This window comes from Opisthocomus hoazin, chromosome 5 (genome assembly GCF_030867145.1).
Source record: "Opisthocomus hoazin isolate bOpiHoa1 chromosome 5, bOpiHoa1.hap1, whole genome shotgun sequence".
NCBI lineage: Eukaryota > Metazoa > Chordata > Aves > Opisthocomiformes > Opisthocomidae > Opisthocomus > Opisthocomus hoazin.
In genome coordinates, this window is record NC_134418.1 from 70,418,418 (window position 1) to 70,439,661 (window position 21,244).

The following is a 21,244-nucleotide window of genomic DNA, read 5'->3' on the forward strand; positions in this document are numbered from 1 at the left end:
TCTGCTATTTCTAACCAAACTTTGGCATTTCTGAACATCTTTTCCTTCTGCTGATTTCTTATTCGAGTCTCACTATCTCTCTTTCGTTTTCATCTGTGATTCACCATATTTAGCCCTTCCTATTCCTGCTTTCTAACCTAAGCATCTCATGCAGTAGAACAGCTCTTCCCTTCATAGCCCCAGCTATTTACAGCTACTCTTTTGCACTAACTCATTAAACTACTATATTTTTTGTCAGTGTGACCCTTCCTTTCCCACCTGCTTTTGCCTCTTCTCCGCTTCCGTCTTTTCTTCCTTCTGGCAGTATAATAAAAGGGCCTTCTCTCCAGCGAATCTTAAGGGGAGTAAAAGCAGAGAAGGCAGCTCCTTGTTCTCAATTTGGGTGCAAAATAGCATGGCGTGCTGCAGTAACCAGAAGAAACAACTTTGACAGAAATCTTTCTCAGCACCTGCATTCTTGCACAAGAGCTTGTTCGCTATGGACAAAGGTTCAAGTAATGTTAAACATGTCTTCAAAGAATAACTTAAAAAAAAAAGGTTAATTTTTTGACTAAAAGTTTATTTTTGAAAAACTGAACATTAGAAGGGAGAAGGTAAGTTACAGAATGCTCTCTTAAATGTCAGGCTTATGAAGTACAGCAGAACGGTGGTTTTACAAACAGATGCAAAGAAATAACCTTTCACCAAAACCGTGGACAGACAGATGGACGACAGATGGATTAAAATGCAAAAGAGTTCTCAAATCCATTCTCTACTTAAACCTTTGAAAGAAAGCAACAATGGCCAAACAGAAATAAAGAGACTTCCTAAATGGTTTAGGTTTTATTTCCAGTTTGAGCTCTATTTTTCAGATATACATTTCACTATTTACTAATAGAAGTACTCCATTTCACCTACAGCAAGAGTCTATCATCATTCCAAAATAAGAGAAACATGCCAGAATGTCTCTGAAATTAGAGCGTGTCTATTTAAGAAATGTTGTGCCTATTTTCATGACAAGAAATAAAACCTGTTTTGTCATTTTTTCCACAAACAGACTGCATTTGCCTGGACTGTAGTTCAAGCTTCTAAAATATCTTCAACAGCCCACATCTAAAGATCAGGGGAAAATGTGGATAGTGCAAAAAAAACCAGATCATATGACACTGTACTATTAAGTATCAGGAGTTTGTTTGTTTCTTACCTGGAGAGCCCATACAGAAAGTAAAATTCTTTCCCTCAAGGTGCCACATGCTGTCTAACTGCTTAAGACATGCTACAGGTAAGTCAAAACGTGATTTTGTAGCATGTTCACACTTCCAGCCAATCCCAAAACAGCTGTATTTAATAAACCCAGATTTCATAGTCTAACCAGTTTTGTTATCTCTAGAAGGATAAACAGGATTGCAGATCCACCACCATGTCCCCTCAGAATAAACAGAAAGAGGCACAAAAGAGTTTTCAGGCTGAAAACATCTCTCCCAGTTACATTTTCTGAAATGCTGTGGTAACACCAATAATTGAGCCAGATTAGTCCTGATTACATCAAGCTTTGAATGAAAATGGCTGTGCTATCACAGCTTTCACATTACTGTGACAGAGGACAGGGTCACCTGTGCCTGTCACCATCCACACCTCAGAGAAACTGGTTGACAGAATGGATCAGAAAAAAATAACACACCAAAAAAAGAAAAAAAAGGGGTTAAAATGTGATTTCTGCTTGCTCTTGAAGCAATGTACCCAGGTGCCCTTATTGGTAACAGCTGTAAAGGTATAGATTGTGTCCACCTGAGAAAATGTAGGCAATTCGCTGTGCTGTGTGACAGAAGGTGTTGAATGCTACTTAGGAACAAAAGGCCAGTGTCAGCCCTTTTCCCTCATGTTGCAAGGTCCAGAAGAGCTCATGCTTGCAGAAACAATATGCTTAAAAATGCTCAGAAATGGTCTTTGCACGTCAGACTCTGAATCCGCAAAATTGTGAGAATCTGAAAAAAAAAATGAGATACAAATTCCAGAAGTTAAATTCTTGTATAGTAAGCACTAATAAGTTGCACTAAAAAGGAACCCTTCAAAATTTAAATTCACTTTCCTGAGATATGCGTTGATTCAGCAGAGGGTAGGAAGAAAAGCAGGGAAGCCACAATGGCAGTCTTTGAGAAGTTACAGTGTCGGATGTTAAGCATTTGTAGTAAAATCTATGAATCAGTCAGGAGAGTCATTGGGACAGGTGTGTTTTGAAGATTTTCCTCTCACATACAGAAAAGCAGTTCCTTGTTTCAGTGAAATATGTACACATACACATAAACTTCCAGAAATATTTTAAGGAACTTCCCACTCCTTGAAAAAACTTTGGTAAACAGGGACTCTACCCTCTGCATCAGGTTTGTTGGGATTTTTTCTTATTTTCTATTTTTGTCTACTGGATCCTCACATGATTTCATATTCATATGGATTGATCAGGCATTATTTCCTCACTCTTCAAAAAAAATCCAAGTAAAGCAAAGACCCTGTCAAATGCAGCTATATCATGGAATTTTTCTTCTGACTGCATTTTCCTTCCCTACAAACAGGAAGATAGTCATTTGTCACAGAAGAATAGGAGAATCAATCTTCATAGCATGAGAATGGAACAAATCTGACCACGGAGTCTCTTGAGAAATCAGACAATTGCTTAACTTTCATGGGCTTATTTCCTTACACCCGTTGGCTCGGATAAACATTTAAATATTGTAAAACTATCCTGTCCATTTTTGTGGTCACATTCTTTCATCTTCTCTTCCATGCTGAAGCCACCTTTTATATTAACTTGAACCTATCAAGCTAAATAGAGCTGGTTCCTTAGATTTGCTTTCTACATACTTGTGCAATAAAAACAACAGAGTGAAAAAATATGCAATCTTTCATTCTTACACAGGACTTTCCTTTCAAGGCATTTGCTTTCTTTGTCTCTACTCCGATAGCTAAAAAGGTACTAATTTACTTCTGATTAATCAATTTCATCAGTTTCCCACTTACTGATATATCACCATTTCCAGCAATGTAACATGCAAATATGGTAAGAAAAATATCAGCCAAAGAAATTTTTTGGACAACCTAGCACCATTTATTCTAAGCATTTTATTAACATATGAAACATTTTATGTCATATTTTAGAGTCAGCAAAAGAATCTGGCAATGTAAAAATGTTCTAATTTGCCCAACATTCTGATCACTTCAAAATCAAAAGTTGTTTTTCCCAACTGGAACAGCAAGAATTTTGGATTATTAAAATCCCCCTTGAAAAAGAATTTTCAGTGCATGGTGGATTGAGGCCACTTGCTGTCATTGAGAGGGGTACCAGGCATATCTCCCAATCTTTCCTGATGGGTTCATAGGCAGCTTCTCCACAGTTTTTTGTTGCCAAGTTGGAATAATGTTTCTGAAAAAAAATTGTGTTAGCTAAATAGTGTTCTCTGTTTGTATCTGACAGCCTCATTTTCATTAATCTAATACTGATGTCAGAGGATTTCTCCTTTACAGTGATCTCAGAAAACTTACTGCATTAACTCAGAGGACACTAAGCACGTTCTCTACTGAAAGAAAGTAAACTATTGATGTTCTTATTAATCTGCAATATATCTGAATTTTCTAGGAAAAATCTGTAGTTATAAAAACTGAAAATAAAGTACTGGGGCGTAGTACACTGAATGTATTGTTTGCCTATTTGCAGAAAATAGACAAATTCAGGAGCAGAATAATCACTGATTACCAGGCATATTCAGATTTGTTTTCACTTACTCTCACAGAATTAAAAATATTCTAAAATCTCTCAAAATGAAAATAGAGAAGTGAAGTCCTACTGACAGTAGTCAGATTAGATTATTGAGAAAGAAAACCAGATAACCTTGACTTGCTGCCTCCAATACAGACATTACCGTATCTGGTAAATCTCTAAATTAGGTCCAGAAACAGACATCACCATCTTAGGCCCTACAAAAAACAGTGATAACCTCTAGCCAAAGAATAGGGACTGAAACTGTGTGGGAAATCCATAGGGTGTAGTCTGCTCCTATTGCCAGGGGCAAAACCATGTAGAAGTAGGCTAAAGAATTACACATACAATTTTGGACCTTGTTTTAGAATTCCAGCCTAATGAAAACAAGGTGTCATGTCCGCATTTTGATTGCGTGGTGGATGATCAGCTGGTCTTCAAAGGCAGCTCGAATAGAGTACGTAACTGAAGATGTGATGTCGTATTTTTGTGACTTTCTTATTTAAAAAGATCATTTAAATGACTAATACTGAATCAGGGGGACATGTATAAAGCACAGTGAAAACAGGTAGTGTAACACAAGTTCTGACATTCTGTTTTCCAAATCAGAATAAACTCTGAATATTCTGAAACTCAGAATAAAAAATAAAAGTTTTCCAAAACAAGGTTCTGAAGAAATAAATTTTTAGAATGATGGCTTTCATTTAATATAAAAAATACTAACATTTATTTAAAAGAAATAAAACAATTCAACTGAAATAAAAATATATTACTGAAAAAAATTTTAATTTTAAACAACAAGAAATTGCAATAATTTCTTTGGTTTTGTTTGCTTGAAGATTTTGTCAAAATCTGTGTTTTCTTGAAATATTTTGACTTCGTTAAAATGGCATTTTCCATTAGAAATTTACTACACTTAAATATTTTTCACACAATTTAGCTTCTAGGATTAGAACGAGCCTACATTGAGAAAGAACAGTATCAAGGAGAAAATCCTTCTAATAAAACATTCAAATGCATATTTTTAACTAAATATATTTCCTGTGTACTAGAAAAAGGCCTTCTGCTACTGCCAGTTAGTGCCTATTGAAACTGAAGGATTGTTTCAAATACCACAGCTTAGAGCTTGACTTCCTACAGTTTTACTTTTCATTTCCTCTCAGCAAATAATAATGAAATCAGAATAATCTTCAGTAAAAATATTGCTGTAGTAAAATGAAGAACGTTTGGTAGAAATATAGCTGTATCTTGTGTTTACAACAGCCTCCATTGTCTGCTAGAGGAAACCCAATTTTATTTATTAAAATAATAGAGCATTTTGAAATACTGCACTACTACACTCTGCATTCAAGTCTCCAAGTTCTGTCACTTTTAGGAAACCTTCTGTCACCTTAAGAAAACTAACAAAAAAATTTTGCCATAGCTATTGCTAAGTAATTCTTTATCTCTAACATCTTTCATCATTTCTCTTACACACTCCTGTAAAACTTGTTTCTCTCTTGTTTGGCAATTCTGGTAAATTCTGCTCAAGTATTTGAAAAAAAACTCTACAGGGTGACACGAGAGTACTGTATATAAGATGACTTCTTGGCTTAGTAACTGATATTTGAGATTAATTTTGTTCATCCTTCACTGTTTGTCAAATGATCCTGTAGTAACAGCCCGCCCACCTACTATTTACGCCTCAAAACGCGATTCTGCCCAAATGTGCCTGAGCTTCCCAGAGAGCGAAATGGGAATAAAACAGAGGCAAAGGGATGCGACTCACCCCGCACGGTGCACGAAGCGCAGCGTGCCCGTGATGAACGGGCGCTGCCGCTGGATGTCACCGACGTTCCACACACAGAGCACACGTAATCACAAGAGCGCTCTCAACAGCAGACCTTCTCCCACGTGCTTTGAGACACCATCAATAAAAACCTAACCCAATGAGAAACATATCTGTTAAAGAAGAAACAGTTGGCTAGTTTAACAGTCCAAAATTCGTATCTGTTGGAAAATAATTTATGGGTCCGTTCTACAGCTGGAGGGGGAGATCTCATTTTACTCTGCATCGTTAGCAATGTGGCAGAGTGTTATGAGACGAGATACTGAGCTGCCCGAGCACTGAAGTCCCATTTACAAAAGCTGCCCTTTGATAAACAGCAGCTGGTTTTGTGGACATTAATATTTGATGCTATGGCATGGAAAATCCAAAAATAGCTACTATAGTATCACACGTGGAGTAAAAATTGGGCTGTTAAGAGCCAAAATAAGTATTTTAAATAAATAATTCTCCCCATAAATGTGTCAGAGGAGTTTATAGGAGTCTTATATTATGGTCTCTGACCAGTTCCTGTTTTTTCTTGATATTTTTATAACTTCTATGGATTAAAAAAGACGTGCTGTCTTTAGGAATAAAATTCTCACTTCTTCATTATCTTACAAACAAGAAATGACGAGCTGAGACAAAGTCACACAAAGTTCTGTCTTCATTTCAAGTTCAAGCTGCTTCTCTTCTGTTTTGTTCAGTTTCCTCTCTCCATTATTGCTTTCCTTAGAGATATTTTACATTTTTTACTGATATCTTTTGAATCAACCATTCCAAACAGAAGAATATCACTAAAACCTAAGCTATGGCAAACCATAATGATCTCCTATCACTATTCTCACTCAGGACTTATGTGGAAATCCAGATGTGCCTTGCTTGGATTCCAGCTGTGCTCCGAGCCTATGTGAGTTTGTGTTCCAGTTGTGGCACAGCTGAACCAAGTCAAAACAACACAAAGCCCTGAAAACCTTCACTAATCCTAATCAAATATTTTCACCTCTCTGGACTACACGCTATATTAACCGTGGTGCCTACATGGCTTGGGTCATGTTTGCTCATGCATACATATGACACAATCTAAAACCACTCTATTACAATGTATTTATTTACCTGTTCTCAGATATTTCAAACCCAACATCCTACCTATCTGCTTTTTCTAGCACTGCAATCTTGACAAAGGTCCAGCTTGGGTTTGTTTTCTTTTTCTGTACCCCAAGAAATACAGTGGTGTTATCTAGATGGAAAAATTGAAACATATTCACTGCTCCTTTATTCTGACTTCAGATTAGATAAACCAGGATACCAGTAGGAACCCAGGATTTACTGTGAAAGACCGAAGTGTATGTCCTCACAAGCGGAGGATCACTGACTTTGCAAAAGATAATTTTCATTTTGGGTCTCTTATCTGAAACCTGTCACAGAAGCCAAGAAAAAGAGGGTCAATCAGACACCTTTTATTACAGAATCTTCTAGTATTGCTATTCAATTTTATTATAATTTACTGTTGTTAGGCTGGTAGATGCACTGGTAATTCTGATTGTCTCAAACAGTGGTTTTATCTGCTTCCATGGTAACAATGAGCATCCATGTGCATTAGAGTTAGAAATATCCCTATAGTTGACCTTTTACATGCTAGGACCATTATCTCAAGCATTTAGAGGCAGATGGGAAAAGTAAATCAAGGAAAATAAACATTGCAAGATGGGCTTTCAAGTATTTTTCCTTCTGAAAGATTGTTCATGCTTTTTCTTTTTTGGTGTGTTTTAGCAGAAACAGCGAAGCAATCTCTCTTAGGAGGACAGTCATACATACCCTCTCTCCCTTACATTAGATGAAAGAAATATAATAGCGAAAGTTTCTCTCTTACACAGACTTTTTTTCCTTTTTTAAATGGTTGGAAGGAATTTGGGCTATGTTCTATATTTGTTTCTCAGAAGCCCTTTGTCAGCTTACTGGAAAGCTTTTTTCCTCTATGATTGGACTGTTATGGAAGGGTTGTTCAACTCCCTTTCAACTGCATGAAGAGCTGCATTTGTCAGTCCTTCCTTGCACACCTAAGACAGTGGCTAAGAGATAATCTCAGTCCAGGAATTTAATACTTTCATCATTCATCTGAACATAACCTATCCAGTCTGGTGACTTTCCCTTCCAAGTAAGCACAGCGAATGGAATAACTGAAGTTATAGTTTTCTAAATATCTTGTCCAAATCTCACATCAATATCTCCAGAATATTTCTTGATATACGGTAATTCAATTTATTTGTGTTGTACCCAGTGTGTTAACAGGGATACTCAACAAGATAATCGAACAAAAAAAATCACACACAGCTTGGAGACACTACTGGTGTGAAGAGCAGAGGAGAATGGACAGCTGCAAGTGGAGCCTGGGATATTCCTGAAAGGAAAAAGGCCTGAGCTGAAATGTGGAGCAGGTTCAACTGACAGGTCTCAAAGAAAGGAGATGTCTGCAGGACAGAGAGCTGTGTAAGGGTTGTGCAGCTCACGGAGCCAATAAGACTGAAGAGAAGCACCAACTTGCAAGGACTCAGTAGGCAGGGGAAGACTGATCCTCAATCATTTTTACTTAATGTCTTACCCAGTAGATCTTTATTCTTTTTTCTATTTTTTATTCTTAAAATAATGCTTTAGAAACTGAAAGCATTTGAGTATGCTCACTAGAAGTAAAAGTCAGTGTTCTGAATTGCCCCCAGTCATTATTTGGGGAGAATCACATGACAGAAATGATATTCTGTTCTTTTGTGTGTATTTCTTTTAATAACTAAGCCTTACTGTACAATGTATCTCTGGCCCTCTAGTAGCTGGTGAGTACAGTCAGATGTTCACACTGTTGTGTTTTGGGTTTTGGTGGGGGTTTTTTGAGAACAAAGGAACACATAATTTAGAGACTCATATTTTAACGCCAGAGGAGTCTATTAAAATCATCTCTCAAAGTTCTGTCTACCCTGGGGTGTAAGAATCACCCTGCCATGTGCATCTGATACCTAAGATCTGACAGTGTAGTATGCATTTATCACTGAATTTAGTGTAACAACTTAGGTACCACTTCTTAAGACTCTAATTTTTATAAGGATCTCTAAATATAATGTAACAAAAGTAAAAATTGTACAGTAAAACCCATTTTTACTCCCATATTTCAAGAGACACCTTAAAAGGGCTTTTCTATGGGCTTACCACACACCAACCTGGAACAGCAGCCATTTTCTGTACTGTGATGAAAATTGTCCTGTCCACTATATTTGGAATCTTCAGAGAAAATACAAATCAACATGGTGGCACAAAGAATTTTTAATATAATTTTCCATTCACAAACTTCAGAGATTCGTCCACAACCACTAAAATCCTCCATTTGTCTGTTGTAATTACTCAGATCGGTGGAGTTACAGTAATATGGGATTTGAATGGTATTGCAGTGGTACAGACCATAAAATCAAATAGAATCAGATGTTCAAACAGTTTAAGAGATTGAAACTTTCTATCCCCTATGCCTAATGCAGTTATAGGTCCCCATCTAAATTCGTTGTCATCAGAGGAGTAGTCTTCTGTCCCTGTGTGACTGAAAAAGGCAGATAACTTGAAATACCGATATTAGTAAAACCAAGAACAGATTTAAGAAAAGTAAAAAATTAATTCAACCTCTAAGTTACTTTACCAGCTATCATAGGCAACTAAATGGTAGAATTTAGAGGCATAGCCTTCTGGTTTACATAGGAATACTGAGACACTGTTCAGGCTTTTTTATTGGAGTTGATGTGTTCACAAAACTGGCAACAGTTTTCAAAAAATGAACTGAAAAGTGTGGCTTACATGGTCCAGTCACCTGTATTTATTATTAAGAGTTTTAATCTACAACTTTTGGGGTAAATCCAACTTACCCGCTCACTCAGGGTAAATACACATAATAGAATTCCCAAATGAAATCAAGTGGAAGATCTGGCGCCCAGTCCAGATAATTTCTGCCTTTGCCTGACGTGGATTTTTTCAAGCCTGATCAAGCCATCTCATTTAAAATTTTAACTAAGTCTTTATCCAAACAGAAATTAAATTTTCTAAAGGGATGCTTTCAAAGTATGACTTGAAATACCTTACAAAAAGACAGCTGAATTGATCCTAGGTTGCAAAAAGCATCTCCCAATGCATCTTCCCAGAGTCATTCTTTCAGAAGATAATATTGTGCACCACAATGGTGTCATCTGAGACCACAAACAAGAAGCAAGTTTGCAAGAGATATATCGACTGGATCTGAACTTGATAAAAGGAACTTTTTATCCAGCGTGACAGTGGCTAGGGAATGACTTACCATCCCTGCCTTCAGAAAACAGAAACCTGAAAGAAAAATGTTTTATGTTTAACTACAATAATGATAGTTAGATAGACCTTTCTATCCTTCTGCTACCATTAATCTTTGTATTTTATTTCTGTGATGTTCCTTTCTCTTGGTCACGGCCCTTCAGCTGAACATCTATATTATATTTCTGTCATCTCCCACGTATGCAAAACTCCTCCACAGAGGCACAGATATAAAAAAGAAATATAAAATATTTCTGTTAGGAACCTCACTGCTTTGTCTTCTTTTTCCGTGCATGTGTGATAATATAGTATGGCTTCATTATTCCAGTAATTGCAGCAAATGACAAATTTGAATCCTTCATGAAAAATTTTGATAATTTTTGAGAACACAATATAGACCTCTATTCCTTTAAATACTATCATGTTATGGGGATGTAAAGAGTTAACTCATATGATAAGCAGATAGCTTAGGCAGCTCAGAAGTTATCAACGCAACCTACTCATTACCATTGCTCAAGTGTGCATTTCTCCAGTGGAGCTGATTCAATGCCATAGATTGTGTGAGCCCTCCTAATTGATTCCTGTGCTAAATCAATACAAAAGACTTCTATCCAATAAGGAAGGCCAGGCAGGCCACAAGGAAATGCTAAACAGAGGTAACAAAATATTTCTAAACCTTAGTTTAAGGCTTTTCTTTTTCCTTTTGGTATGGATTTTATTCAGATTGGCCATTATAAGTACCTAAAGAAAATACTGCAACAGCAAGAGACGAAGCTTCAGGGCTGATATGGATATCTAAAACAGCTTAAGCTCCCTACACCTCCAAAGGGTAGCTGACTCTTCCACAAAGAAAAAACCTAAGGATCAATGACATTCTAACACCACGCTTTGGGAGGAAAGCTGTGGCCAGCGCGGAGCCATAGCATGTCCCAGCAAAGGTCCCCACTCTAGACCCCAGGGACTGAAGCAGCAGGCATCTCCTGCAAGGTTCAGCCCAAGGTTTGGAGAGCCAAGGCAAACAGCTCTCTTCTTTCACGACACGGGCTGGGACACAACCCAGCCTCTGAAATCCTGAGCTGATCTTGAGGATACTGAGTCAGTTTCCCTCTTATTTATTCTTTCTGAAATCTTTAATCATAAACTCCCAGTGACAAGCGAGGAAAGCGCTATCTCAGTCTTGTTTCTAAGCAGGACTTTGCGCTAAACTTGCTTAGGATGGGCAAGACCCATTTCTTGGATGAGCACTCCAGCCACTAACTCGCTCTGCGACAGGACTGCTCCCTCTTGCAACTACCTGGTGTTGAGGAAAGGTGGTCTCACCACTGTGTTCTGTGCAGCCCGTGCTATGAACAAAGCACGTCTGATGGAGGTGGCACTCAGCTAGGGTTAGGTTATTCCCTGGCTTTCTTGATAAGGAGAGAGGAATTATAGTTAAAAGCCAGCCTATGCACTGCTGAACACTTAGGAAATGTTTGGATTCCAAAGCACACAAATCTTTAGGGTAACAGTTATACAAGTCATAAAGCCCAATGACAGGGTGGGGAGGAGAAGGAAAGCAGCAAGAGATTGAACGGTAGCATAGCTGCCTATTCCATACCTGTCTCTGCTCCAGATCTTCGCAAAAATTTTGCCATTGGGGATAATTCACAAAAAATTAGGTGAAAGTATTTTAATATTGCTGTTCAACCTCAAACCATCATCTAAAAGGATCATATTTTACTTCCAAATACTCCTACCTTATGAAAACATTTTTACATATTTTTACATATTTTCAGGAAAAGAAGTAGAAAATACAAAATTGTACACAAGAAGATTAGCTGAAATGGCCTGTTATTTTATATTTACTTGTTTTCAGCATCTCCTTGAGAACATCAAAACAATTTTTCCTCCAGATGTTTTTTATCTCTAAGAGAAGGCGTTTGTAATTCTTTTTCTTTTCAGTTCAACTAACTGTAGTCTTTAGCCCTTCTATACTAAAAATGATAATTTCCAAAATATAAAAGTAAATTCATCATGACATCTGAACAGGGGTTAACCACATCATCTCCCATAAATAGTAGCAGTAATTGTATCACTAAATCTTCTTTCCTCAGAATGAATATTTAACACTAAAGTCAATGCTCTCAATTTGCTTATATTGTGTGAAAGTGTGAAAAGAAAATTAAGTTGCTGTGTTATTAATGTTTTAAAACTAAATTCTCAATTCTATATAGAGAGTAACAGTTCCATGATTTATCTAAATTTATTTAAATTGGTTATACCCATATTAACATCATAACATTTTCCCCATACAGAGACGAAATGCATCACAATGTCTCCTCAGGAGTTGCTGCAATGTATCAGTGTCGGACTGTGTCAAAGTGGCCCATTACTGATGATTTTTGCACCAGCATTTTGGTCCATTCAGAAGCATCACGGTGATTCTGAAGTGTGCCTAGGTGAGCAAATCCTTTCCTCAGATATCTCAAATGAGACACAGAATAACAGAAAAAAACCCAAATCTTCTGGAGTAGAACATTTTCCTTCTTCTTTATTTGTGTTCATTTTTACCCTGAGAGCACATTAAAATATCCAAAAATAAAAAGCACCATTTTTACATTTCATATGTGTAACAGGTAACCGAACTATCATATTTCCCAGCACATGCTGTTTGGCACACTGTACTTTCAGACTTCTCATATAAGTCTAGCACAATAATTTTGACTGACATAAAAATCACACTGTGCACTATACAGCATCTATTGCTAATGGGTCAGCTGAACCAGATCCCAGCTAATGTGTAAAGCTAAACTGTCAAACCAGAGCAGCTCTCCACAGTGACTTGAGCTAAATCCGAACAGTTTTATAGGCCATTACTAATCCCTAATTGAACCAGTCCTTGCACATTTTTTTTTCCTATAATAAAATAGCACTCAGTGGTGAAGAAGCCGCAGTTACATGGCTGACAGAGTAGACACAGTCATTACCAATGCAGCCTGGAAATGCTCTGCCTTTCGGTAAAATACTTGGAAGCTACCTGAAATCTGAAGTATAAGACCTCATTTATTAAAGTGGTTAGATGCAAACATACTTAGGAGATCTGCAAATTAAAACTATCCTTTTCTGTTTTGTTGAAGATTATTCTCCAGTCTGCATCATATAGAATTTCACTGTGATAGCATCATAACATTGTAAGGCATTTAATTTTCTCACACAAAGCAAAACAATTCACATTAAACCAGATTGAATATTTTCCTCTGTAAAGCAGCGCTTAAAATTAGGAAGAAAGACATTAAAGAAGAAATTTTTTTTAGAAATCATCATTCAGAATGTATTAATGCCTTAAATTGACACAGATTAGGTTTTCATTGATAGTTTGCAACAGACAAGACACTAATACTGAACTTTCAGAAGAAAAATTAAAATCTGACAAAAATGCAGTGATAATGCTCTAGCCTCATATCTTTTGCTATCCAAAAATATTTGTAATATTTTCCATCAGGCAGTTTCAATAGATCATTTATCACGTATACACATACAGAAGTTAGCATCATTATGTTCCTCACATGCAGATGGGAGAAAATTTAAGGTCACACCTTTCTCAGCTTTCTATTTCTAAGGATTTATGTACCAATACGGATACTTAGTGTAATTCTCTCTTTTAAAATGCTTCACATTACATATGTTTCGTAAACTAATTCAGCAAAGTCAAGAACAATTATTTCCACAAAAGCAAAAAGAGCAACTGAAAGGATAATACTTTGGACCTCAAAATATTTCTATTTATAGTGGATAAATACAGAAGTTAAGAGAGATTGTATTTCCCTTCTGGTTTTACTAGGAAGACGGAGAAATATTGGGGGGTGGGGGGCACGATTCGGCTTTTATGATTTTGAGATACTACTCCAGACACAAATTCTACTCCTCAGTAGATGATCCCTTTTTAAAATTCACTTATATAATACAGTTGCTGATCAAAGAAATGTCAGGATAACACGTTTTGAACCTCAGAAGTATCATCCCATAATGGGTTAATTGTCTATGTGCGCCTTTCACTGCCTTAGGCTTCATTTGATTTAGTAACCTAGAAACAGCTCAAATGTCAGAGTTTTATTACTTCCAAGTATATATTCTATAAAAACTGATTCCAAAGAATATTTGTTGATCTTGGATGAAATACATGCTCAGAACAGGTTTAATATGTAAAACATCACCCTTCTCTTCACTCTTTCATGCATCACTCCTACAAATAAGTGAATTCCAAATGCAACATGAACCCTTGTGGATTTTTCATTTTGAACTTATTCCCATACTGCACAGACCTCTGCACTCATTTTAACTTAAAAAGCAAAAATCAGTAACAAGTTACTAACACACAGGGAATCCTCACACGATGAAGGCTGTTATAAATCTTTTATGAGGGCTCTTACTATGGTTTCCCAGAAGGAAGACTCTACCTGCATACCTCAATAAAATCTCATTAATAACAGGAATATCACAGTAATGAATACAGAAAGAAATATTTTTTTAAAATCACAATTCAAACCTACTGAAATGCTCAAACACTGTTTCTAGGCTTTTTTCTTAAAGAGTCAATTCGCATATGACCTCTCTCAGAAGGTCTTCTACTAGTGTGAAACTACTTTCATGGCATGTGCACAAACCTGCATTTCTCTCGAAAAGTGATTAATATAGCTCTGCAAAATCAGGTACCGAACGTTCGAACTTGGTGTTGACAAGGGCTCCCTCTTGTGTTAATGTACTGAAGTCAGATTCATTCTGAGGTATTAGACTGGACAGTCAGTTTATGAGTACTAATGCTTCACTGAGGGGGTAAGGGATGTGCAGAGGGTTGTGCCCTGGAAGATGGGGATTTGTACGCTTGTCATAATTATTAAAAAAAAATACTGGACCTGAAAGATAGGAAGGGAAATACATGCAGTGAGATATGACACTTCATGTAAACACGGATTTTTACAAGAGTTATGAGAACAGTCCTAGAACTTCACAATAATTAAAAAGTCAGGAGGTTGTAAAGTGAAATAACCTGCTATCAATAACATAAATGTTTTAATAAATATATAAAATTGAATTTATGAAGGTTTATAAGTGACATCTTTGTTCGGAATTTTTCCGAAGTGCTTATGTATGGACAGAGCTCTTCAACAGCTGCTTCTATTTCAATTCGGTTGTCCTTCAAATCTCCTTCTACCAAATTTTCAATAAATATGTCCTTTGATTAAAACCAAGCTGTTTCTTTCCTTTTTAAAAAGAATTAAAATGCCATTGTCCGATTTCAGTCAAATAGAAAAAATACTATATTTGTCTAAGTTAATTTAATTCCCTAAGTAAAGATCAGGGAAAACAAATTCAGCAATGTCTGCAGGCATTAGGAAACTTGAGACTCCTGAATAAACATTTTTTGTAGTATTCCTTACTTTCTCCTCTCAGAGTTCAAACCCAAGGAACAAAACTAGATCTCCAGTAGACAGCCACAAAAATCAAATTTCCTCTACTGCCTGAAATGTAAACTATTTGGAAATGGAAATTACAGGCAAAAGGTTACTTGAATACATGCTCCCTTTTCAGCTGATTATAGAATGTCAATACTGTGGGAATACAAAGTTTTATTACCTCTCTCAACCTTGGTGTGGTCATTTGCAATTGTACTGCATATCATATAAAGTGTCAGTTGTTAGTATGAATGCCAGACTGAAACAATGCTTACAGAAAGCTCTGAGTAACTTGAATTAAGCAGCCATTGTCAATGAGCTTTGCATACCATAGCATATTCCTAACATGTTATCTAAACCCAATAGCTGGCTGTACAAAATCTAGATGTTCATGCATTGTGTTGTTGTCCACTTGCCTCCTCCAAAGGATTTAACACTGGGACAATGCTATCTTCAAGAAAAAAATAAAAACAGTTTTCATCAGTTTCAGATAGCTATTTTTCACAGCACAAGTCTGAAGGCATTTATTCCTCCAACCTACAGGCGGTAAAAGCTGGAGCCAATCTGGAGCCCCAGCTATTTCAGTCAAATTTCTTACGGCTGCAAAGTTTTAGTCTTTCACTTCTGCACAAAGGTTTCAGATGAGAATTTTGGTCACAATAGACCACAGGCAACACAAGGAGGCAAGGAAGGAAAACAGTGAAATATCAAAATAATTAGGTGCTGTTTCTATTTTGACTTCACCGGTTTCAACATGCACATTAATCTTGGTAGGTCTAGTGGAGAGCAAGGAAGTTCAAATTGCTAGGTTGTCCCAAATTGCTTAGAGACAAATACTATATGTTTGTATTAAAACACCATAGGCTGATTTTGGAGTATGTGGGAGGGAACTTGTTAAAATTCAGTTGAGGGAAATGGCAGAGTTTCTTCCTTTTGAGAAACCAAATATATACAAAAACACAAGACAGAATTACACCAGTAATTATAGATTTCTCTGGCATTCTGATAAAATTATAAAGCATATGTTTATGTCAATGATTACTCCACCTACTGCTCCTAGGACAATGGTAGTAAATGAAGGAAAGTAGATAATTCTTTGCATAAAATCATAACTTTGTATAATTTATAAAGTATTTTTGAGCACCCAGAGAAGCAGACAAATCATAATGCCCCCTCCGTATTTATTTATGAGCAAAATGCAGCTATTAAACTAGTTAGAAGAGTGACATCTACAAAGTCCAGACAGTACTAGGCATAAAATGAGTTTCCAAAATACCTCCTTTAATCTTTCACAGAACTGGAGTTAGTTGTAAATCAGATATCCATGTTGACAGATATAACAATGTTTTATAAAAAGAGGGATTCAGGTGAAGAAGTATATGTTGCACTGCAAGATCAGCAAGCATATCCTAGTATTTGTTACCCAAGTCCAAATTATTGCTAGAAATTCTCATTAGACACATAAAAATAATTTGTCACACAAATAGAGCTTGGTTCACTCTTGACTTAAACTTAACTGGATTGAAAACTAAATTTTAGTCCTTTTCATACATGTATCATCAGTGGAAGTGTGTGAGGATATTCAAAAGGCCAGCCTGGCACTTTAGCCCTACATCCAGTTAGCTGTAACAGAGGAATGGAAAGTCAGGGGCTAGCAGACCCTATGCTGCCCAGACCTCACATACAGGCGTTACTGGACTATGGATCTGTCAGAGGAATGGTGCTGGGGCTGCAAGAAGGAGATATGTTATCTCCACTGTCTTCTGCCAACACAGGAGGATTCACTAATGGCTAACTCTAGCTACTTTATGTCTTCTCCACACCACTGAGATAAGCAGATTGGTCAACCTGAACCCTAAAAAAAGTAATTAATAAAATCATTTACCACTAGTTCAAAAGAAATTTCACCTTTTTAAATTTATTTTTCTACAACAACTTTATCTCATCATTTTAGTGATACAATAAGCATGAAAGCAGATGTAAGTTTACTTACTAATTCCAATATTGTTTTATGTACTAGGAACACATCATTTGCATTGCATATGGATGCATCTGTGAGTACGAGATTGTATCTGTAAGTGTGCATTCCAAGTGGCTAAACACTTGCAGTTTTCTTTGCTGTGAAGTCTGCTCAGTTTCAAAGCTTTTCTGAGAAAAGTCAAATTCTAGACAATGGTGAGAAAACAGGGAAGGGAAAAAAGGAACTCCAGTACAGCTTCCTGTTACCAAACCCTAACTTCATTCTAGCTGTGGCTTTAAACAGGAAACCTCTGCCCAGGCAAGTTGTGCGACACAAATAAATAGTCTGGACACAGAAAACTAAACATAGTCTGCCTAGTCATTCTAGTAGGTAAGCAGTCACCTGATTTGGCCAAGCAAAGATATTATCTGTTGATAATACAGACCATAAAACTGTATAACCAGATGAGTTAGGCTGAAAAAAAATTGGTTTTATCATTTATTTTCTAACGAATTACCAGGTCAGGACATTTATATTTGCTTATTCTGTGCCTTTTTCCTTTTTCTTAAAGTTTTTAGTATTATACAGAGGTGTTGCTGAAAAACACTGGAAAGTGAGCCATGCTTCCTATGAAGCAATAAACACCATCTCTTACTTACATAATCTAAGTTAAAAGCATCACTACATTGCAAAATCAGGTTAAAATTTTATACTTAATCCTTTCAGTACTAAAACTAAAGGATAATTAGCACTGACTTGGAATGGAAGGTGACATAGTTTCCCTTTATATCTTCTAATAGCTCACGGATAGGATAGGATTTGTATATTTTCTGATGTGGCCTCAGTTTTATATATATATATATTAAAACAGAACAAAACACTTAGAGTCTTGAAAGAAATTCAGGAAGATTTCTTTATGTAATTGCAAAGTTTTGGGTTTGGTCTCTCTACTTAATATAGTTCAAGAGCTCCTATGTACTACCATAAGGCTTATCATCTTTTGCCCAAGAAGCAACCTAGAATCGCTTCTCTAATACAAATTTTCTAAAGAGAAATATATAACAATATGTCTACAGAGAAAAGAAACAAACAAAAGCCTTACCCAAATTCTGCTGCACGCACAGTTCGCCTCTGAACAAGGGAGGGACTGAGGATGAACAGCAGTTATTAGTCATGGTGCTTAATGGGAAGCACATGGCTAACAGAGTGTGGTAAGGGTGATACATACACCCAAAGAAAAGTTGGACCAAAGACGTTTACACTGGACGGAGGATACTTCAACAATGCTAAATATCACTATCGGAAAATTACTGTTCTTCAGTTGTTGGCACATCCTAGATCCCACAATGTATGCATAGCTTATTACAAATAACCCAGATCCTCTTGGAAAGCTTGACTGAATCGCTAGGAACCTCTGCTGAAGTAGAGCCATCCAGAAGCCTAGGCATACGGGCAGCAAGGTTTTCTAATTGTTTCTAAAAGGGAAAGTGAAACAGGATCAAAACAAAGAGGTTTTCAAATATTTTTAACTACTTTTTTTCCCTTTTTTAAATTTAGATTCTGAATGAAAACAAAATAACATATTCATTTAGTTAGTGCTTTGATGATCTTTCTTTCCTAGTAGTTCACTTACTATAAAGTTACTTTTCTAATTGAATAAAATATTTATATAGCTATTGCTAGTGTCACTAAAAAAAGCTGGCAAAATTCTGACCAGTTAAGCCCAGTTTAGTTTGAAAAATAGAGTTTTGCTTAAAGAAATCTCTTCTGCCTGCTATTTAATTTATACTGTTTTAAAGGAAAGAACATTTGGTATATATTTTTTGCAAATATTATTCCATTAAAATGCAATATAACTCCAAAACCTACTAGTGAAAACAGCCCATAAAGCAACCATCAAACTGGTCACTTAGATTTAAGGATATACTATTACCATATTGCAATTTTATTTGTAACAGAAGACACAGAAACCCTTCTCTTCCCTCTGCATCAGGTATTTGCTGCAGAGAGCTGGCAGGCTGATTCTTCCTGGCATAAAACCTGTCGAACAACCCGGGCTGCGAGTACAGTCGTGGTTTGGCAGCTGGTTTACTGCAAGGTGCTTTGGCACCTTGGCATGTGGACGGGGTGAGCCCTCCTGGGCCTGGAGCTGAGGTGCGCTGAGCTGATCCATCCTCTGCCACTCACACGTGCTGGCACTGAGTGGTCCTCTGGTGACTGCCAGCGGCAGGGGTTCCTTCCCATTTAATGGACTGAGCTTGAAATGGGAGGAGAGTACACTCTCAGGAATAGCTTTCAGGTTTGTTTGCTAATTCTGTTCTTGCCTTGCAAGGAGTGCAGAATCTTGTTGCTAGGATTTATTTGCAGGTCTTCAGTGGATTTTCCAAACATGGGGGTCTTTTCTGTTTTTTCTGTCCTCAGTTTCATCCAAATTTTTATGTAATATGTGACTTCCATTGGGATACAGAAAATTCCACTTTGATCAGGCTTTTACTTCAAGTGGCTTAAAACGCAACAATTTCAGAGTTGCACTAGTCTATATCGGTTAAAGGGAAGCCCTGCTCCCACTCCAGAATTTTTTCTGCTCATTCACATTTCACATTGGTCATGTCTTTCCTTTGTAATGGAATATGTGTCAATTCTGTATCATTATATTCTCACACACACACAAAAAAAGCCTTTAAACATTATGAAAGATGTGCTCAACACTACATGTGTAGCTGAATGTCATATGAGCCAGAACAAAAACCATCAAGTTATACATTGGACTCGTCTGCATTCTAAGCATCTCAAGATGATATTAAAAAAAAATATAACTCATTCATGTTTAGAATTGTTTCTGTAGGTCAACAGTGATAGATTCCATGCTGCAAACAAAGTTTCACTCCACTGCTGAGTTATAAAGTCATTGATATCTCACAGAAATACAGACGGCAGGATTTTTTGCCTCCTAATCCATGTTTGTTGCTTAGGCAGGTAAAAACATGGGGCAATACATGGACAACAAAGTTAAAGACATATAGGTATATTTATATTAAAGACATTGGATATAACATCCAGAGAACAAAAAAATAGGAACAACAGAAACCCCTAAACAAGACTAGCCAGAAAAACTACCTGTCACTGCCAAATTCTACAAACAGAAAATGCCTCTGAACTGAACACCGCTTCGCTGCAAACAGAAGTAAGGAAAAGTCAGACTCAGAGCAAATTCCACAATGTTTTTTGTAACAACATTATAGCAATAGAACAACCTTTCATTTTTTGTTTTGCAAGAGCTATTTTATGTGCCTTGCTGACTCACTAACGCTGTTGGCTCATTTCTTTACTGAGATAACAAAGAAGGATGTACGCTCTAAGCCGAGCATTCCTCAAACATTAACCATAGGAGCAGCAAAGCCTAGGGAGAAAGTTGGAGTTAACCTTTACCATGTTTCATATTTTACATAATTGTTGATAAAGCTAAACCCTGTGAAGGGAATAAATATCTTACCTCATACTGAATTAGCTGGTTTTCAGTATATCATAATAAAGTTATATCTTACCTCATTCTTCACAGCTAACATATCTGGTTTTAAGTTATACTTTGGTAAGCTTAGCATACAAGTCAAGGAAATAAAATGAGCAGATTCAGCAAACAAGAGTCTAGAACATACCCACTATGAACTTGGTATACAGAGACAACTAGTAAGTTACAGGTACGTAAGTCCAAAGGCTGTTCTTATCTTCTCTGATACATACACACCATACACGTTGCCACTGATTTATTCCTCCGGCAACTTTTTTTCTACTGATACTTCTCTGGCTGCTTCCACAGCTCCTCTCTTACCTTCTCCTCTGTATCTGATTTAGTTTTTTCTGTTTCAGCTCACTCTCAAGCTCATGACCAGGGATATACCTGTGCTACATAACTAGCCAAGCAGACTTAAATAAATTAACTCCTTTATTATGATACCCAGCCCACCACATCATATGACTCAGCAGGATATAATTAACTGAAGAAG